This window comes from Mirounga leonina, unplaced genomic scaffold, assembly GCF_011800145.1.
Source record: "Mirounga leonina isolate KUSES-001 unplaced genomic scaffold, KU_Mleo_1.0 Mir_168, whole genome shotgun sequence".
NCBI lineage: Eukaryota > Metazoa > Chordata > Mammalia > Carnivora > Phocidae > Mirounga > Mirounga leonina.
In genome coordinates, this window is record NW_023270426.1 from 57255456 (window position 1) to 57276282 (window position 20827).

Here is a 20827-nt window from a genome sequence, read left to right on the forward strand (position 1 = left end):
AAGTATGCAGCTTTGGGTACTTTTGGCACACATCTTAGGACCACAAAGGAACTAACAGAAGGACTGAATGGTCAAGCCTTACCTCATGTCAACCCAACCTCTGGATTCTCCAGTCACATAACTAAGGCTTTGTTTAAGCCTGTTTGAGCAAGGTTTTCTTTTAATTACTATCTAACCTATATGTTAAACACACATGGGGTATGATTCAATGTGATTTTATGTTTTTTTCTATAATCCCTGGACACATTATTTAGTGGGTGGAAATGTACTGTGTAAAAATTCCAGAAGCCCCATGATACCTCTGCTCACACTCAGGCAATAGAAAATCCTACAGTCATTGTAAGTAGTCTCACTACAGATATGTGAAGTCTCAAAAGTTCAAGATATTAAGCAATCCTTCAATTTTTATTCAAAGGGAATCCTTTTCCTTCTCTTCAGCCTGTAATTGGCAAGCCATCTGCCTTCTCCACTCATCTCCTCCTCATCTCATTATCTGCTCTCATTTATCTCATCAGGGTCATAGGTAATGGGAGGGAAAAGATCAGGAAATGAATGGAATGGCTCTTATTTAGCTGGTGGGTGGTAAAATAGTATTCTGGCTTCCCACTTTCTGGACCAGACATATGTTGACTCTTTCTTTTGTGGAGACATCCGTGAGCTCTTCAGAAACCCCCACTGGCCCTCTCAGACCACAGCTTCCCTGACTTATGAAAGGCACATTTTCTTTGGCCACTTTTATCCATTCCTCATCAGCTTCTATTTCACCAAACATCTATACCACAGAAATTTCACTGTTGGGATTCCCTCATTCTGTGGTCAGAGCTTTATTGACCCTATTCAAAAAAACTTTCTAATGTTGTAAGATCATCATAAGTATGCAAAAGTTGTAAGAATATAAACTCATATTTGGAAACATTCATCTGCCATTAAGTCTTAATTTCTTTAAAAACTCACAAAGACAATCAAACATGTGAGCAAGTCTTAGTGGCCTGAAAATTAATTAGGAAAAAATAACCTGAAAAACCATGATTGAGAAAACAGGGAACTAAAACTAAAGCAGACCAAACTCCTTAACCATTCATGAAATGTGGCAAGTCTACTTTCACAGTTCACCCAGATTAGCAAAGCAAAAAACTAAAACACGAAACCTAATAGCTGGGAATATTCATTTTTTTTACTAGATTATAATTTCAATCTACTTTTGATGAAATCCCCCAACACCATCCATGGACTGAAGATGGCTACGGACCTCTGTGCTATGCTCTCCCTGACTCCACAAAGCTCCTGTTGGACGGGGGCTTTGATTTCTTCTGTAGCTTTACCCTCCCTAGAGACATGCCTTCCTCTGAGCTACTACTTGTATATGTAGTTATGGAATCCCAAGTTATTTTCCCCGAACTTAAGCTGTCGTGTACAGCAAACTCTCAGCGAAGTACGGTTATCATTCCATTTCAAATTTCTCCAGTCCAACAGCTACAATTTCTATCAGCGTCAATATTTCTTTGTTTCTACTTGGTTATTGGGTTATCCCATTTTTAACATTATCTTTGGGTACCATGACTGTTTTTTGGACACCAAGCATATGGCATCCTGATTTACATCAATTTTTATCACATGGCTTAACGGCTTTTAGCACGGCACCCAGAAGCTAAAATGTCCTTGGAAGCAGGCGTGCACAAGCTACCAGCTCCCTTATTTTGCCAGTCCTACTGTGGTCCAGAGGCAGAAGCAAGCCAAGTATGGCCCGTTTTTCTAATTATTTGTCATATGAATAAATAACCAATCCCAAGTAAAATATTCATTCCTCTACTTCTCAACTTGGCTAATTTGAAGTTAGGGTAGGGTACAAGGTGTGTATTCAGATTATCCATGGGTGATTCCTTTCTAGTCACAAATCACAAATTCTCCTAGGATTAGGGAGGAAAGGGAACTAAGTGCTAGCTCTCCCCCAGGGACTTTATATTCTTAGAAATACTCTTGCTGAAGTCTTATTATCGCCTTGCACTTGGTAGACCGCCTAGTACCTCTGTCCCACGGCTCCCATCTGACCAGGAGAAACCTTCTCAGAGAAATATCTGTAAAATACATGGGCCTTCTGAAGCCATCCTTCCCCTTTCCCCTGCTACCCATGCGTCAGCATGTATACTCTTGGCAGATTTCACAAAGGGCTGCACACCAGGAGAGGGAAAGGTAATGATGTGTGTTTGTCTTATGGGCGCACTCACATTTCAAACTCGTCTACAATTCCAATAAATGAAAGGAGTTGTTAAACCATAACAAAAGCTAAATAAAAAGAAACATTAAACTGTAAAATGAATAAAACCTGTCATTAGGTGTAACCTAAACAGTCTATGTGTGGTTTCTCAGAATGACAAGTAAACAATAAACATTAAATGTTGTCAAATAGCTTCAACAAAAAGTGTTTGCATGCATGTGCAAATAGGGCCATGTGCTGTAGGTAGTGCCAGATCACAGGAGCTTTGTGGGCAATCACGTGGGCATTGAGTAGAAAGCCCTCCATCTGCCCGATTTGCCTTTTTTTTTTTTCCTCCTTCAGTCAGGTGGACAGGAATTTTCTCTCTCTCATTGAATATCCAGTGTCCCTTACTCTTTTTTTGGCTGCTTACTTAACAAACACTTGAAGAAATTACTGGAAAAACTAGACCCTGTTTAGATTATTGTAGTGGCAGAACTTTTTTTAAAACCAAAGAATGCAGTGCTAGTATTCATCGCATGTATTCACAATAAAATCGGAACTCTCTTTCTATGCTATAATGACAGTACAAAAAGAAATACCTCGGTTATTTCTTACTTCCTCCTTTCCACGAATCAGAAGCCCCAAACTCCAATACCCATGAGGGCCAGGCAATTTACATAAATGGGTGAGGCGGCTGGGTGTAGTATGGGCGTAAGGGTGCAGAGAGGTGGAGGCTTAGGAGAGTGGAGAGTGTACACCTATCCAAAAGGTACATCCATTCTCTTACCTGTAAAATCTGTTCTTCCTAAACAAAACACATCTCCAGCTTCAATTCAGCCCACAGACTAGATGTAGCAGGACATTTTTTATATGGATGCAGTTAAATTAAAATTAATCAGAAGAGCTTAAGAAAGCCAATATTAAACCGACCAGAGTTTTGGTTAAAAGTCCAAGTCAGGTATATCCTAAATGAGATAAAGAGCTCCCTCCTTTCCACTTCCCACAAAATAAAGCAAACAGTAATGGATCATAAAATGACTGAGTGTTTAAAAAATAAATAAAAGATAAAAAATTAATAAAAATCACTGAGTGTTTTAACTGCCAAAACCATGTATATGAACAATTATGTTCTCATCTAGTTGTGATCTTTACAGTAACTTCAACTATATGTTGTTTCCATGTACTAGTCATTTTGATTTTAAAAAAACAGGTCTTTGCAGAGGAAAAAGAAAATAATAATACATCTCTATCTTTGGGGGTAAATCTACATACATGTACTTTGAACATCTGGACAGGTAATAAACTTTCAAACTCATCTCTTAGTGAATACAATATACATTTGGTCCACGAGGAATCAAATGTGAAATAACGTCTTTGTCAAAAGTTAAGCATCCTGCACTGAGTTTAGCTGTTTACACTAATCCTAGCACCAGGTACCCAGCAAATATAACTTCAGTGCTTGGGTCTAGAGATCTAGGTTTTCCAAATGAAGAAGGAGAGAGCTATAATGAGCTAGTTTCCTATAACAGGTCACAGGTTATTCATATATATTATCGATTTTCATTTTAATGATTTGGTTATTATGATTCTCTGAAGATGGTTCTTTTTTTACATTGACAAGAAGAATGAGACTCAGGGGAGTCGAATGACATGTGGTAGAGAAGGCTCTAAAACTTGCTCTAGCCACACAGGTGTTTATTTTCCTTAAACTATACTGATTTCTCAAGTTTGAAGGGAAAATATTGTGCTTATGACAGTTCTTCAATGTATGGCTTCCCATTTTCTGTTAATATTATTTATAAATTAAAATTGTAGACACTGTCACTGCAGCAAGTTCAGACTCATATAGAAACACTTAGATGTTATCATATCCTTATGCTCCTTTATTAAATGTAAAAATAACACAACTAGCGAGTCAAGAGACATATTGCTTTCAGTTTCCTTATGCCCCTTTGGCAGATTTTAATCAGTGGTTGTGAGAAAAGGGTAGTAACCACTGAGAAGAAAGGGAAATGGAGGCTGGTGTCCAGCTGGTGAAGTTGCCACAGAAGAGTCTGTGTGGACTGATGGGGAAGAGAAGCTGCCAGTCCCCGCCTCCCCAAGGGTTCAGGTGGATAGTACTAAGAGTAACTGCACAATGTTCTGGACTCTGGCTTGCAAAATCCACACACTTTAGCTGTTGGCCTAAAAAAAAGCAATCATGCTCATGAGGAACCCAAATAACACCTTTAATTCAGTAGAAGAAGCTGTTGCCACTTCATAGACAAAAAAAAAATTGGCAAAGAGACCTCCTCAATGATTTTTTACCTTTACCTCATTTTCCTTCATATTTCTGCCTTTCCCTCCTTCTTTCCTGTATTATGCACAAATACCCTGTTTGGTTTCTTTTTTTTTTTTTTTTTCAATGTGAATTTTAGTTTCATCTATTTCATTGTGCTTAAAATTTTAATCTTGCATAGAATAAACTCTTCATTAATATCCTTAGGAGAGATTTTTTCATAGAATCTCTTGAATGAAAAGCACTCCAAATGTCATAAATAGATGCTATTTCTGAGTAGCTAAAACATGGGTTTTAGAGCAACATCAAGTTTGATTCATTGCCTATTTCTGACACTTCCTCTAAGTCCAAACTCTTGCCACTTAGTAGCCATGTGACCTTAGTTATGAAAACTTCCTGTGCCTCCTCTCTAACATGGTGATAATAATAATAAATAATTTTCTGAGCAATTGAAATTTATAAAGCATTTAGAACAATGCCTGACAACACACAGTAAATTGCTATAAAATATTCGTTATTATTACTCCTAAGATCTGTGTGAACTTATGCAAGTTTCTCAAACTTCTTAAGATTCTAATTTTTATCTGAAAATTGGAATAAAATAACTTCCTTCATGGGTGTATTGTAAATTCTAACCAATGTGGTCTATGTAAAGCAGAGATGATGGCAAATGCCTGCATCCAGACACTATGCCAGGTAAGTGATACATTGCCTGTGCAAACCCCAAACCTTGACCTCTTCATCTTTAAGGCCTTCACATCCACCTCATCTCACCAGCTTTCCTTTACACTCATCTCTGGGATCTTGTCAACATTTGGAAGAGAGAGGTCTCCAAAGTTTCAGGTTCTAACATCCCCACTCTCTGATCACAGCTTTCTTTGCCCTGTGATTGCTCTCTTTGGTAAAACTCTAACTTTGGATCTAGTTGTTAGCCTTCCTGCCCTCATACCAAGGCAGTCATGTGCTCATGCACAGAGCCACATAATGGCAAAGACTGATGCCAGCAGAAAGTTATAATTTCCAACTAATTGGGAACTTAAGAGTGGTTGGCAATCTTTTTATTCTCCAGGTCAATGTTCTCTCTTATGCCTTTTGGTGATTTTTCAAATCATCTCCATTTTCCTCAAACATTATTCACTGCTCTTAGATTATAACCTACTTAACAAAGACAGTAGAAGTTTCCAAGCAAGAATTCTACCAGTATGAGCACAAGTAATTGAATAGGCACTCGAGTAACTTTCTAGGGAAGGTAATATATCCATTTCCTCCTTCTATACTTGCCAATTCCTTTCGCAGAGGCTGGAGTCTGGTGTCTGGGCTCCTGCTAGCTCTCAGATATGAACTCTATCCCTTCCTGAATTGAAGGAAATGCTGTCCCTCATCTAAGAATAAAGAAAGCTAACCTCTTCATCTGGACTCTTACCCCATTTTCCTTCTTTCCTCTCAAGGACTTTGCTCTACTTGTTTCTTCTTACTAACTGGCTCCTCAACAGAGTTGAAATAGGTTCCGTTTTCTTTAATATTAACAGAAAAAAAGCCCTTCTTTTGTACATTAAAGATGGCCACAAATTCTGTTCCTCTTCATTCACAGAGTCCTGCTAACTCCACTTCATTAGTATATCTTGATTTCAATCCAATCTGCCTATCTTCATTGTAACCATATCTCATCATCATCTCTTCCTCAGTTATAGACTTGCCTCCAAACTGGCCTTCCTGCTTCCATATTTGCCTCTCTCAAATACAAACTTTGCCTTCCAATGAAAATAATACTTCCAATAAAAAATATGGCCATATCACTCCCTTTTTTGAATCCTACTAATGACTTCCCATTGCCCAAGAATAAAGACCAAATGTCATAGCATGTCAAGCCAGGTTTTCCTTCTATGTCCTCTGCTTATTTTACTAGACCTGAACATTGGCAGAACAAAACTATCCACGGCTAAATGTAAAGAAGAGGCTGCACTGAAGAGGATAGGAAAGGTGAAGATGTGGGCGGGAGCTAAATGGACCCACAGAACTGTCCATGGGAGTGAGGGATGTTGTGGGCATAGGAGGAGAGAGAAACAGACTCTCATACCAGGGAACCTGCACAGGGAAGAGGAATTCCCACATGTGGTTTTGAAAGCCAGAGGAGCCAAATTTCATGAGTTCTTACAATCAGCAAGGCTTAAAACATGGAACTTTAAAAATCAGCAGGCTCGTGGGAGAGCTGAGAGGGGCAGAGGGAACTGAGTCCCTGCTTTTAAAAAGACAGCACAACAGAAGGGTCCATCTTCAATGCAGCCCCAGGGAGGTGGGTGGAAGGGAGCTGGTTTACTGCTGAAAGACAGGACAGACTGTTGATGCACCAGGTGACCTTCCCTTCCCAGATCAGTGTGCCTCTTCGGTTCACAGATGGGGAATTCAGGACCTAGAGGCATTTACCTGGACTGGGAGGAGAGAAGATGGTAATTCAAGGGAATAACTAGGTGTGGAGAAAGGCTCTTACACATCAGATTTACCCCTTACATGTTGATATCACTAATCTGATGAAAAGAAATTGATAAGGTAACACTAAAATTCTTATGGAAACATAAAGAATCCAGAATAACCAAAACAATCTTGGAAAAGGAGAACAAAGTTGGAAAATTCAAACTACCCAACTTGAAAAGTTAAGCTACAGTAATCAAGACAGTGTGGTACTGGTTTAACAACAGATCAATAGGTAAATGCCATAGAATTGAGAGACCAGAAATAAACCTTCACATATTTGGTCAATTGATTTTCCTGAAAAACACTTCCAAAATAATTCTATAGGGAAAGAACAGTCTTTTCCAACAAATGGTGCTGGCACATGAAAAACAAGGAAGTTGGGTCCTTACATAACACCATATTCAAAATATAATTCAAAATAGATTAAAGGCCTAAATATAAGTGCTAAAACAAAACTCTTAGAAGAAAACATAGGCATATATCTTTATCACCTTGGATTAGGCAATGTTTTTTTTTTTTTAAAGATTTATTTATTTGACAGAGAGAGACAGAGAGAGGGAACACAAGCAGGGGGAGTTGGAGAGGGAGAAGTAGGCTTCCCGCTGAGCAGGGACCCCGATGCGGGGCTCGATCCCAGGACCCTGGGACCATGACCTGAGCCGAAGGCAGACGCTCAACGACTGAGCCACCCAGGCGCCCCAGGCAATGGTTTTTTACTTATAATACCAACAACACAAGCAACAAAAGAAAAGATAAGTAAATTGGACTTCATCGAAATTAAAAACAGTACATCAAAGGACACCATCAAGAAAATGAAGACAACCTAGAGAATGGGAGGAATATTAACAAATCATATGTCTGATAAGGGAATTGAATATAGAATATATAAAGAACTCTTACAACTCAGCAATAAAAAAAGGATAATCTAATTTAAAATGAGCAAAAGACTTAAATAGACATTTCTTCACATAAGATATACAAATAGCTAATAAGCACATGAAAAGATTTCAACATCATTAGTCATCAGAGAAATACAAACCAAAACCACAAAGCAATACCACTTTGTACCCACTAGGATGGCTATTAAAAAAAAAAATACAGAAGATAAGTGCTGGTGAGGGCGTGAAGAAACTGAAACCCTCATACTCATGGTAATATGAAATGCTACAACATGGGTGGACTCTGAAAATTGTATGCTAAAAGTGAAAGAAGCTAGACACAAAAGGCAACATATTGTATAATCCCATTTATATGAAATATCCAGAACAGGCAAATCCATAGAGACAGAAAGTAGATTAGTGGTTGCCTAGGGCTGGGAGGAAGGGGGAGTGGAATACTGGGTTTCTTTTTAGGGTGATGAAAACGTTCTAAAATTAAATTGAGGTGATAGTTGCAAAACACTGTGAATGTACTAAAAACTACTCAATTGCACATTTTAAAGGGGTGAATTTAATGTCAATTGCAACGTCAGGAAATAAAGAAAGAACAGTATAAAAGAAAAAAAGAGAGAGAGACAGCACAACAAATAGCCCTGTGGAAATATAGCATAGGGGCAGCAGTTTGAGGGGCATCTGGGTGGCTCAGTCAGTTAAGCATCTGCCTTTGAGTCAGCTCATGATCCCAGGGTCCTGGGATTGACTTCTGCATCGGGCCTCCTGCTCCTCAGGGAGTCTGCTTCTCCCTCTGCCTCTCCTCCCACTCGTTCTCTCAATCTCTCTCTCTCTCTCTCTCAAATAAATAAATAAAATCTTAAAAAAAAAAAGCAGCAGCAGTTTGAAAAATGCCTGGGGTATATGGGAGGAAGATGTGTTTACTAATCTCAGAGCATGTGCTAGAGGGGCAGGTATTGTTGGGAGACTTCTCCAGGAACAGAGGACTTAGTGGGTACCATTTTATTCCCATGCCCCTGAGCATAAACACAGAGGACACCTGTGGGAACCAGCATGACACCAACACTTGCTATTTAACTTTCCAACAGCAAGCCCTGCCCCCATGTTCTCCTGCAGACACGCCCCCTCCAACCAGGCCTCAATTCCAGGTCCCCTCCCAGAGGAGACCTGCAAATCTTTCTAAAACCACATGTCCCAAGCCCACACACTTCAGAGGATGCATCCCCCTCCAACCCAATCTGCCTCAGTCCCCAGCAGCTGCAGGTCCCCTCCTCCCTGTGAGGGCCTTGCTGGCACTGTAAGCCCTGCCCCCATATTCTTCTGCAGTATGGTGCTACTGCATCTCTGGCAAATGTCTGGTCTGATTCAACTCAAGCTCAAGGTGGCTTCAGACCGGCCTACTAATACCATAGGGACAAAACACTGCCCACAACAGGCAAAGAGCCACTGCAGACAACTGGACTGAAGGCAAATACAGCTCAGCCACAGCAGCAGGGTGCATACAACACACATAGGAGACACCTCTGAAGTGCCAGATTCTGGTGAACAGGGAACATTGCTCTGCAGGGCACTACAGGACCTCTTCTTCATAAGGTCACTACTTTGAAGAGCAGAAGACATAGCTGACTTTTCTTACACATAGAAACAGACACAGAGAGTGAAACAAAATGAGGAGACAGAGGACTATGTCCCAAATGAAAGAACAGAACCAAATCACAGCAAGAGACCCAAACAAAACAGAGGTAAGTAATATGCCTGATAAAGAATTTAAAATAATGGTGATAAAGATTCTTACTGGACTGGAAAAAAGAGTAGAGGACCTCAGTGAGACCCTCAACAAAGAGATAGAAAACATAAAAAAGAACCAATCAGAGATGAAGAACTCAATAAATGAATTAATTTATTTCCACCAGATAGAATTAATAGTAGACTAGAGGAAGCAGAACACATCAGCTGAGCTGCATGACAGAGTAATGGAACGCAATCAAGTTCAATAGGAAAGAGAAAAAAATAATAAAAAATTAAAATAGAGAACTCAGTGACACCATCAAGTGTAATAACATTTGCGTTTTAGGGACTCCAGAAGGAGAAGAGAGAGGGGGGGAAAAAAGCAGAAAATTACATGAAGAAATAATAGCTGGAAACTTCCTAAATCTGGGAAAAGAAACACAAATCCATATCCCAAAGGCACAAAGACCCCCAACAAAATCAACCCAAAGAGGTCCACACCAAGACACATAGTAATTAAAATGGCAAAAAGCAGTAATAGAGAATTTTAAAAGCAGCAATAGGGGAGAAAAAACAGTTAAATACAAGGCAAACCCCATAAGGCTATCATTTCATTTTTTCAGCAAAAAATTTGCAGGCCAGAAAGAAATGTCATGATATATTCAAAGTGCTGAAAGAAAAAAACTTGCAGCCAAGAATACTCTATCCAGCAAGGCTATCATTCAGAATAGAAAGAGAAACAGTTTCCCAGACAAACAAAAGTTAAAAGAATTTATCACCACTAAGCCAGCCCTGTAAGAACTGTTAACTGGGACTCTTTAAGTAGAAAGGAAAGACCATGAGTAGGAGTAAGAAAAGTAAGAAATACAAAAGCATTAAAAATAAGTATATCTATAAAAATCAGTCAAGGGATTCACTAAATAAAAGGATGTAAAGTATGACGCCATATACCTAACAGGGGTTTGGGGGAGAAGAGTAAAGAATGAGTTCAAACTTAAGTGACCATCAACTTAATATAGATTGCTATAAGCAGAAGATGTTATATACAAACCTAATGGTAACCAAAAATCCAAAACCAGTAATAGATATGCAAAAAATAAAGAGAAAGCAAAACAAGTATATCACTAAAAAAAGCCAACAAACCATGAGAGAAGAGACCAAGAGAAGAAGTTACATAGAAAAACTACAAAAACAACCTTATAACAAGTTACAACATGGCAATAAGTACATACTATCAATAATTACTTTGAATGTAAATGGACTAAACAATGCAATCAAAAGACATAAGGTGATGAAATGGATAAAAAAGCAAGACCCATCTATATGCTGACTACTAGAGACTCCAGACCTAAAGACATATGTAGATTAAACGTGAAGAATGGAAAAGCATTTATCATGCAATTTTAAGTGAATAGAAAGCCAGGGCAGCAATACTTACATCAGACAAAAAAGACTTTAAAACAGACTGTAACAAGAGACAAAGAAGGACACTATATAATTATAAAGGGAAGAATCCAACAAGAAGATATAACAATTGTAAATATTTATTCACCCAACATGGGAGCACCCAAATATATAACAGAGCTAGTAACAAAGATTTTTAAAAAAGGTAATTTATAGTAATACAATAATAATAGGTGACTTCAACACCCCCACTTACATCAGTGGATAGATCATCCAGACAGAAAATCAAGGAAACAGTGGCTTTGAATGACACATTAGACCAGATGGACCCAACAGATATATTCAGAACCTTCCATCCTAAAACAGCAGAATACACCTTCTTAAGGGCAGATGGAACATTCTCTGGAATAGATCATATATTAGGCCACAAAACAAGCCTCAACAAATTAAAAAAGATCAAAGTCATTCCATGCATCTTTTCTAACCACCAAGCTATGAAACTTGAAGTAAACCACAAAAAAAAAAAAAAATCTGGAAAGAGTGCAAATACACGGAGGTTATGTGACATGCTACTAAACAATGAATGGGTCAACGAAGAAATCAAAGAAGAAATAAAAAAATACATGGATACAAATGAAAATGAAAACACAATAGTCTAAAATCTTTGGGATGCAGCAAAAGCTGTTCTAAAAGGGAAACTTATAGCAATACAGGACTACCTCAAGAAGCAAGAAAAATCTCAAATAAACAACCTAACCTTACACTGAAAGGATAGAAAAATAAGAATAAACAAAATCCAAAAAGCAGGAGAAGGAAGGATATAATAAAGATTAAAGCAGAACTAAATGATATAAAAACTAAAAAAACAATAGAACAGATCAATGAAACCAGGAGGTGGTTCTTTGAAAAGTTCAACAAAATTGATAAAACTTTAGCCAGACTCATAAAAAGAGAGAGAGAACTCAAATAATCAAAATCAGAAAGGAAGAGGAGAAATAACAACCAACACCACAGAAATACAAAGGATTATAAGAGTATTATGAAAAATTATATGCCAACAAATTGGACAACCTAGAAGAAATGGATAAATTCCTAGAAACATATAACATCCCAAAACCAAATCAGAAAGAAATAGAAAATTTGAACAAATCAATTATCAGCAATGAAATTGAATGAGTAATCAAAAAAATCCCAACAAACAAAAGTCCAGGACCAGATGGCTTCACAGGTAAATTCTACCAAAAATTATGAAGACTTAATAACTATTCTTCTTAAACTAGTCCCAAAAATAGAAGAGGAAGGAAAACTTCCAAATTCATGCTATGAGGCCAGCATTATCCTGATACCAAAACCAGATAAAGGCACTACAAAAAAAGAGTACGGGTCAGTATCTCTGATGAACATAGATGCAAAAATCCTCAACACAATATTAGCAAACCAAACTATAATACACTATAATACATTAAAAAAATCATTCACCACAATCAAGTGGGTTTTATTCCCAGAATGCAAGGGTAGTTCAATATTCACAAATCAATCAATGTGATACAACACATCAACAAGAGAAAGGATAAAAAAACATACAATCATTTCAATGGATTCAGAAAAAGCATTTCACAAAGTACAACATCCATTCATGATAAAAACCCTCAACAGAGTAGGATTAGAAGAAACTTACCTCAACATAATAAAGGCCATATATGAAAAATCCACAGCTACATTATACTCAATGCATAAAAACTGAGAACTTTACCCATAAGGTCAGGAACAAGACAAGGATGTACACTCTCACCACTTTTATTCAACACAGTATTGAAAGTCCTAGCCACAGCAATCAGAAAGAAAAAGGAATAAAAGGCATCCAAATTGGTAAGGAAGAGGTAAAATTCATTATTTGCAGATGACATAATACTATATACAGAAAACGCTAAAAACTTCACCAAAAATCTACTAGAATTCATAAGTGAATTCAGTAAAGTTGCAGGATACAAAATCAACATACAGAAATCCACTGCATTTCTATACACTAACAATGAAGTAGCAGAAAGAGAAATTAAGAAAACAATCCCATTTACAACCGCACCAAAAATAATAAAAAATCTAGGGATAAACTAAACCAAAGTGGTGAAAGACCTATACTCTGAAAACTATAAAACATTAATGAAAGAAACCAAAGACGACACCATAAAATGCAAAGACAATCTATGCTCATGAATTGAAAGAACAAATATTGTTAAAATGTCCAAAGGAATCTACAGATTTAATGCAATCCCTATCAAACTACTGAGCATTTTTCACAGAACTAGAACAAATAATCCTAAAATTTGTATGGAATCACAAAAGACCAAGAAGAGCCAAAACAATCTTGAAAAAGAACAGAACTGGAGGTATCACAATCCTACTGTTGTGGGAATGCAAACTAGTGCAGCCGCTGTGAATGAGAGTATGGAGGGGCTTCAAAAAATTAAAAACGAAACTACCATATAATCCAGTAATTCCACTACTGGGTATTTACTAAAGAATACAAAAACACTAATTCAAAAGGAGATACCCACCTCTACGTTTCTTGCAGCATTATTTGCAATAGCCAAAATATGGAAGCAGCCCAAGTGCCCATCAACAGATGAATGGGGAAAGAAGATATGGTGTATATATATACGAAGGAATATTATTCAGCCATAAAGAAGAATGAGATCTTGCCATTTGCAACAACCTGGCTGGATCTAGAGAGTATAATGCTCAGCAAAAATAAGTCAGTCAGAGAAAGACAAATACCACATGATTTCACTCATCTATGGAATTTAAGAAACAAAACAAACAACAAAAAAAGATAAACCAAAAAACAGACTCTTAACTATAGAGAACAAACAGATGGTTACCAGAGGGGAGGTGGATGGGGGAATAGGTGAAAAAGGCGAAAGGGATTAAGAGTACACTTATGAAATGAGCACTGAGTAATGTATGGAGTTGTTAAATCACTATATTGTACCCCTGAAACTAAGATAACACTCTATGTTAAGTATACTGGAATTTTTTTTTAAAGAGATGGTAACAAGTTTTTTTTTTTTTTTAAGATTTTATTTATTTATTTGAGAGAGAGAGAGATTGAAAGAACAAGTGGGGAGAGTGGCAGAAGGAGAGGCAGACTCCCTGCAGAGCAGGGAGCCTAACACGGGACTCAATCCCAGGATCCTGGGATCATGACCTGAGCCGAAGGCAGACCTTAACCAACTAAACCACCCAGGCACCCAAGACAGTAACAAGTTTTAATGACGATGGTGGAAAAATTGGAAAACTTGTAAATTACTAGTACAAATGCAAATCAGTGCAGTCATGTTGGAAAACAGTTTAACAATACCTCAAAATATTAAACATAGAGTTATCATATTACCCAGCAATTCTACTCCTAGGCATATACCCAAAAGAAATGAAAACGTGTGTTTATACAAAAACTTGTACACAAATGTTCATAGTGGCATTATTCATAATATCTGAAAAGTAGAAGCAACCCAAATTTCCATGAATGGTAGAATGAATGAACAAAATGTGGCATAACCATTTAATGGAATATTATTAAGCAATAAAAAGAATGAAGTACTGATATATGCTACAATATGATTGAACCTTGAAAGCATTTAAGTAAGTCAAAGAAGCCAAATACAAAAGGCCACATATGGCAGGATTCCATTTATATGCAATGTCCAGAATAGGCAAATATATAGAGATAGAGTAGATTAGTGATTGTTTAGGACTGGGATGAGATGATGGGGATTTATGTGATTATATTGGCCCCACCCACATAGTCCAGGGTAATCTACCTATCTCTAGGTCCTTAATTTTAATCACATTTTGCCATGTAATTGAACAGAGTCACAGGTTACAAAAATTAGAACACGGACATCTTTGTGGGGGGACCATTATTCTGCCTATCATCTTGCCAATTGAAGGTTGTATTTTGGAAACTCTTCAATTGGATCCTTAAACTTTAGAATAACTGCATAAATATAATTGACTACCAAAAGACTTTAGATGTAATATGGAAGGAGAGAGATTCAAAGAATCCTCTGGGGTCAAACAGTTGTCTCTGAGTACCCCCCACTCAACACAGTTCATCGAATATTCTTTTAGGAGTTAACTGAAAACTCCATTCCAGGTTGGTGCGAAACATCATAAAATCACCTTATCCTCTTAATGGGCCTCTGAATTTGCAGAAATGCTCTGGATACAAATATCACCTGAACCAGGTTTCTGTTTCTGAGACTAAGCATGATGTAATCAGTAACCAAAATTTCCTCTTACTTAAATATGGGAATTATGGCTCAGGTAGCCATAACTTTAGCTGACAGTGATTAGTCATCCCTACATCAGTGCCCGTTATGTGTCCTCTGCAACATTCTATGAATGAGACATATATCAGATGAAATTTTATTGGTTCCAGATGCTGGATATGAGAAGTGGCCAAGGACACTATAAGTGTCTTGGAGGGAAAGAGCTCTATGGAATAGGAATAATGATTAGGAATAATTTTCCATTGTTCTTGGAAATTATTCTTTTTTCAACCTGCTTCAGTCATATTTTTTTTGTCAACATGCCTTCATATTATATAAAAGAAGGAAATATTCATGAAAGACAAGTCGAAATTAGTAAAACAAATGCTTTTAAGAAGTTTGGGAGTATAGTGCTTAATAGACACATATGGCTACACTCTTCAGCAATTTTTTTGTCTATAAACAAGGCTTGAAAATTCCATTTCTGCTCCTTTTTTACCCCACTATGATAACTTTTCATGGTTCACTGGAATTTAGTGTCATTACAGGTAAGCAAACATAGATGTCCTAAAAGTTTATAAACACTGTAAATTACTATGTGATTGGTTGAGAGTGTTAATGTTCTACATTATGTTTGTTCTCTTCCCCATTAATTCCTTTATTAAAATGAAGTAAGGCAAAGTTGTACTGTGTCATAGTCAACCCACTCTATAAGTAAAAGGAAGGAAATGTCAATGAGCAAGAAGGCATATTTAATGAACATGAGCAAATGATTAAAGATTTTTTAAGATAAAAGAGGCAATAGGGATGCCTGGGTGTCTCAGTAGGTTAAGCTTCTGACTCTTGATTTCACCTCAGGTCATGATCTCAGGGTTGTGAGACCAAGCCCCATCATCAGGTTCCACACTCACTGGGAGGTCTGCTGGAGATTCTCTCTCTCCTTCTCCCTCTCCTGCTGCCCCTCCCCCTACACTCTCTCTCTTTCAGATAAATAAATTAATTTTTTTTTTAAAGATAGAGGCAATAGTATTCTAAAAGGAGATTTGGTCATATTATGAAGAGCCTTGATTACTGGGGTCAGGAATCTAGAGTTTATTTTGTAAATCAGTGATTCCTTAGAATGATTTATTTGACATCTTAAAAAGTATGGACACTAACACTAGCAGAACCAATAATTAGCTGGTATTTAGGGCTGTTCTGTCTTTTTGCAGTCAGTGTCCATGCTGGTTAGTCAGCAAAGTTCTGATTTGTTGGTGTGCTGTCATGTCACTTATCAAATTCTTGGAATATCAGCTCTCAATGTTTGGTCCCTCTCCCACCCCCAAAAGTCTGTTTCAGTTGGTCTGGGAGAGGCTGGGCATAGGACGTTCTAAAGACTCTCCAGGTGATTCTAATGTGAAGACAGAACTGAGAATCCTGTTGTAAGTTTTCCAATACGAGAGTGACATGATGCATACATGGTTTTAAAGGAACAATTAATCTTGAATGTATTGAAAAGGTGAAGAAATCAAGACAGGGAAGTTATCCATTCACTAATTTGACAAGTAATTATTATGTGTAGATCTGGGGCATTGAGCTACAGTGTCAATCCAGATGAATAAATGGGAAAGGTAGTGCCAGAAGGAAGGAATGGATATTGTAGATATTAAGATCAAACAGGCAGCACTATATGGGGTTGGGAAAGGAGAGGACTGAAAGGAGACTCTGAAGTTTGTTTCCTAATAAATGGGAGGAAGAATGTAAGAAAATTAAGAGGCAGAGATAATTTCAAGGACATGATGGATTCAATTCAAAATATATTAGATATCAGGTAAAGGGAGATCATCCAAGATCATAAAACACGCCTTTGGAGGAGGACTAGTGGGAATTTTGAAGTAATTTTGAAGGCAGAGGTATAAATTTCAGAATCATCCATGTAGAGACAGTAACTAAAACCACTCATGTGAGAGGGGCAGAAGGTATATTGGAGCAAATTATAGTGGAGAACTTGCCTAATTTGGGACAGGAACAGGCATCAATATCCAGGAGGCACAGAGAACCACCCTCAAAATCAATAAAAATAGGTCAAAACCCCGACATCTAATAGTAAAACTCACAAGTCTCAGAGACAAAAAGAAAATCCTGAAAGCAGCTCGGGAGATGAGGTCTGTAACCTACAATGGTAGAAACATTAGATTAGCAGTGGACCTATCCACAGAGACCTGGCAGGTCAGAAAGGACTGGCATGATATATTCAGGGCACTAAATGAGAAAAATATGCAGCCAAGAATACCATATCCAGCTAGGCTGTCACTGAAAATAGAAGGAGAGATAAAAAGCTTCCAGGACAAACAAAAACTAAAGGAATTTGCAATCACAAAACCAGCCCTACAAGAAATATTGAAAGGGGTCCTCTAAGCAAAGAGAGAGCCTAAAAGTAACATACACCAGAAAGGAACAGAGACAATATACAGTAACAGTCACCTTACAGGCAATACAATGGCACTAAATTCATATCTTGCAATAGTTACCCTGAGCATAAATGGGCTAAATGCCCCAATCAAAAGACACAGGGAATCAGATTGGATAAAAAAAAAAAACAAGACCCATCAATATGCTGTCGGCAAGAGACTCATTTTAGACCCATAGACACCTCCAGATTTAAAGTGAGGGGGTAGAAAACATTTTACCATGCTAATGGACATCAAAAGAAAGCTGGGGTGGCAATCCTTATATCAGAAAAATTAGATTTTTTTTTGCATTTTATTTTTTATTTTTTTTATTAGAGACAGAATTGATATATAACTCTGTGTAAGTTTAAGGCATACAACCTGTTGGTTTGATACATGTCTATATTGCAATATGATTCCCACCTTAGTGTCGGCTAACACCTCTATTACATCACATAATTCTCATTTATTTTTTTTTTTTGTGATGAGAACAATTACGATCTATCTCTTAGCAACTTGGAAATTTATAATACAGTATTGTTGACTATATTCACTATGCTACGCTTTAAATTTGCAGAACTTATTTATCTACTAATAACCAAAGACTATAATAAGAGATGAGGAAGGACACAACATCATACTTAAAGGGTCTATCCAACAAGATCTAACAATTTTAAGTATTTATGCCCCTAACATGAGAACAGCCAATTATATAAGCCAATTAATAACAAAATCAATGAAACACATCTACAATAATACAATAATAGTAGGGGACTTTAACACCCTCCTCACTGAAATGGACAGATCATCTAAGCAAAAGATCAACAGAGAAATAAAGGCTTTAAATGACACACTGGACCAGATGGACTTAAAAGATATATTCAGAACATTCCATCCCAAAGCAACAAAATACACATTCTTCTCTAGTGCCCATGGAACATTCTCCAGAATAGATCACATTCTGGGTCACAAATCAGGTCTCCATTGGTACCAAAAGATTGGGATCATTCCCTGCATATTTTCGGACCACAATGCTTTGAAACTCGAACTCAATCACAAGGGGAAAGTTGTAAAGAACTCAAATACATGGAGAATGAATGAGTCAACCAGGAAATTAAAGAAGAATTTTAAAAATTCATGGAAACAAATGAAAATGAAAACACAACTGTTCAAAATCTTTGGGATGCAGCAAAGGCAGTCCTAAGAGGAAAATATATAGCAAAACAAGCCTTTCTCAAGAAACAAGAAAGTTATCAAATACATAACCTAACCCTACACCTAAAGGAGCTGGAGAAAGAACAGCAAATAAAGCTTAAGCCCAGCAGGAGAAGAGAAATAATAAAGATCAGAGCAGAAATCAATGAAATAGAAACCAAAAGAATAGACCAGATCAATGAAACTAGGAGCTGGTTCTTTGAAAGAATTAAGATGGATAAACCCCTGGCCAGACTTATCAAAAAGAAAAGAGAAATGACCCAAATAAATAAAATCATGAATGAAAGAGATCACAACTAACACCAAAGAAATACAAACAATTATGAGCAACTATATGCCAGCAAATTGGATAATCTGGAAGAAATGGATGCATTCCTAGAGATGTATCAACTACCAAAACTGAACCAGGAAGAAATAGAAAACCTGAACAGACCCATAATCAGCAAGGAAATTGAAGCAGTCATCAAAAATCTCCCAACAAACAAGAGCCCAGGGCCAGATGGCTTCCCAGGGGAATTCTACCAAACATTTCAAGAAGAATTAATACCTATTCTTCTGAAACTGTTCCAAAAAAAAGAAATGGAAGGGAAACTTCCAAACTCATTTTATGAGGCCAGCATTACCTTGATCCCAAAACCAAAGACCCCATTAAAAGGAGAATTACAGACCAATATCCTTGATGAACATGGATGCAAAAATTCTCACCAAAATACTAGCCAATAGGATCCAGCAGTACATTAAAAGGATTATTCACCATGACCAAGTGGGATTTATCCCTGGACTGCAAATTTGGTTCAACATCCACAAATCAATCAATGTGATACAATACATTAATAAAGAACAAGAACCATATGATCCTCTCAACAGATGCAGAAAAAGCGTTTGACAAAGTACAGCATTCTTTCTTGATTAAAACTCTTCACAGTGTAGGGATAGGGGGAAAATACCTCAATATTATAAAAGCCATCTATGAAAAACCCACAGTGAGTATCATTCTCAATGGGGAAAAACTGAGAGCTTTTCCCCTAAGGTCAGGAACATGGCAGGCATATCCACTATCAACACTGATATTCAACATAGTACTAGAAGTCCTAGCCACAGCAATCGGACAACAAAAAGAAATAAAAGGCATCCAAATCAGCAAATAAAAAGTGAAACTCTCACTCTTTGCAGGTGATATGATACTTTATGTGGAAAACCCAAAAGACTCCACCCCAAAACTGCTAGAACTCATACAAGCATTTCTATACACCAACAACGAGACAGAAGAAAGAGAAATTAAGGAGTCGATCCCATTTATAATTGCACCCAAAACCGTAAGATACCTAGGAATAAATCTAACCAAAGAGGCAAAGAATCTGTACTCAGAAAACTACAGAATATCCATGAAAGAAATTGAGGAAGACACAAAGAAATGGAAAAACATTCCATGCTCATGGATTGGAAGAGCAAATATTGTGAAAATGTCTATGCTACCTAGAGTAATCTATACATTTAATGCAATCCCTATCAAAATACCATACACTTTTTTCAAAGAAATAGAATCCTAAAATTTGCATGGAACCAGAAAAGACCCTGAATAGCCAGAAGAATATTGAAAAAGAAAAGCAAAGCCGGTGGCATCATGATACCAGACTTCAAGCTGTATTACAAAGCTGTCATCACCAAGACAGTATGGTACTGGCACAAAAACAGACACACGGGGGCGCTTGGGTGGCTCAGATGGTTAAGCGTCTGCCTTCGGCTCAGGTCATGATCCCAGAGTCCTGGGATCGAGTCCCACATCAGGCTCCTGGCTCGGTGGGGAGCCTGCTTCTCCCTCTGACCCTCTCCCCTCTCATGCTGTTTCTCTCTTGCTCGCTCTCTAAAAAATAAATAAAATCTTTAAAAAAAAAAAAAAAAAACAGACACACAGATCAATGGAACAGAATAGAGAGCCCAGAAGT